A 2,483-nucleotide genomic window follows, 5' to 3' on the forward strand; every position below is an offset into this window, starting at 1 on the left:
CCGTTACTTCTATGTCAGCGGGTTGAAGCTACCTCTGTAACTATCTTCGGCAGAGCTGTTTCTTCCACATTCCCACGACTCCCCCAACTGAAAATGTATCTCTTGCTTTGTTTCGGATTTAATAGACCTCATCTTGCTTAAGTTCAAATGAGTCTTCTATGCTTCTTTTGACAAAGAATAATTGAGCATGGTATTCATCCTCCCCTACGAGCATTTTGGAGTCACAGTCAGATTGGTTATGGATATGGTTTTGGCTGGCTTCAAATTCCTCAATTTTGTTCTCAACTATGAGCTAACAATATGGTTCTAGTAATGGATAAAGCCATGGTTGGCTTGATAGTTTGGATGCCCAATTGTCTTCTTCTAGTTTTTGGCTCCCATTTTCATTTGGGAGATCATTTGTAATTTCTCACTATAAGATCTATTTATCTATTAATAATATTATGTGTTCACCTTGTAATCTAAATTGTAGAGTTGCTTACTCACTGTATGTTTGCATTCATTGATAGGAATACAATTTATTCTTATCATTGTTGATGTTATTACTCTATTGTGCTTTTCATTAGACCTCTAAATCTTAGGTAGCTATCTCCATAGCCAACTCTAGCATGATATCAATGGATTAGGTGTCTTTGTTTTTTTTTAAAGAGATCTTGAGTGCAGAACTTAGTAGATCTTGAAATTTTGAGTATTATCTTCTCGTGCTTCAAATGATGACCTATAGAATCCAAAAATCTTCAAATAAATACTAGAGTATGAGGGGTCTTGAGTACAGAACTTAGTAGATCTTGAAATTTTGAGTATTATCTTCTCGTGCTTCAAATGATGGCCTATATAATCCAAAAACATGATATGAATACTAGAGTATGAGGGGTCTTTTTTGTGGCTTTGTATTGTATTTTTAAATTGGAGTATGTTGGTGAAAATCTAAGCTTACCATTGTGTTTAGGATGTCTAAGAAAATTATTTTTACCTATCCAAAAAATAGCTATTATTTTGGAGTTGGGTCATAGCAAATCTTGCTATCCTGTCTAGAAGGTCTAAGAACTCTAAAATTGATTATCAAAATGTCAAATTTGGAGCACTTTGCCCCAACCGTCAAAGATTTTTAACCCCCTTTACCATTAATTTAGGCTATATATCTATATGGTCACATCATAAAATAAAGTTGTAAAAAATGGGTACGATTCAACATTTTTAATTATTTTTAAAAATTTAATTTAAAAAAATAAAAGATTGTAGAGTTATTTGCATGTTCATACACCTACACAGCACAATACACCATTGTACTAAGCTTATTAGTGCATGTCATGTGTCACACTTCCATACACCCACATAATCCAAAAGACACATCAGCTCATGGCCTTCCAAAACCTACCAAAATCAAAATATTTTGACTCTTCAAAAGAATATTCTGATATCAAAACATAATATATTTTGTTTTTGAAAAAAGCAACGTTAACTAGGGCGTTGACCCTTAACAAAAAGCAACATCAAGAGAGATGATGTTGGAAGAGAACCACAGCCCAAAGGCGGAAAGGAACAAACACAGGAACCTAACCAACCAAGGAACAAACCCCACTCAAGGGGGGGAAGGGCCACCCAAACCCCCGCGAGGGGGGGTATGGAGCAGGGGAGAAGATTTCCCCTTACGCCTACAAGCAACCACAGACTGGGCAATGCTAAGATCCGTCAGAGGGGCCCCCGCAGGGTCAACAACACTAGTGACAGCCGAAGGCTGGAAGAGGGCCGTAGGGGGCTGCAGAACATCAACAACAACTGGTTGTGACAGAACAACAATAGCAGGAGCAGATCCAGTAGCAAGGGAGGGCTGCAGGACAGAAGAAGCGGAAGTGGGGCCCTTTAGAGACGAGGCCACAAAAACATCAGTAAGAGCAACAAGAGTCGTGGGGGGCACGACATCAACCTCATGGGAGGAGCCAGCAGACGCAGAATCTATAGCATTTACTGTTAAGTGGCCAGCAGTAGCATTCTTCCACTAGGTAGAAACCACTTTGTGTTCTGGAGAAGAGAAACCTAAAGCAAGATCTAGTAGAGAAGCATCTTCTGCAGTGAAAGAGGAGGCCTTCAAAATCGAGCAGAGATGTCGATATCAACAAGAATGTGGGCAAAGGTAGTGTGTTCCATTGAGGACATAGCATCATCGACCTTCAAGAAATGACCAATAGAGTTACTGATCGCACATTAAGTTGTTCAGTGAGAGGGTTGAAAGAGGTTGTCCAAGGGTTGATGGAGAGGTAGTGCACTCCCCAAGCCCAAAGCTTGCTCAAAATCAAATCACTATCAGCAGAAGAAGTGAAGGAAGAAACAAAAAATCCTTTAGCACAGGGAAAAAATTTTGATATTGAGAGCAACCAAAGGCTGCTAGGAGTCACTTACCCAGCAGTGAAGGTTCGGTAGGGAAGGCCACAGCCCAGAGAATCTGCACACCAAAGCACAGCGCTGGTAAAACCCAATATTGT

This window comes from Cryptomeria japonica, chromosome 2, assembly GCF_030272615.1.
Source record: "Cryptomeria japonica chromosome 2, Sugi_1.0, whole genome shotgun sequence".
Classification (NCBI taxonomy): Eukaryota; Viridiplantae; Streptophyta; class Pinopsida; order Cupressales; family Cupressaceae; genus Cryptomeria; species Cryptomeria japonica.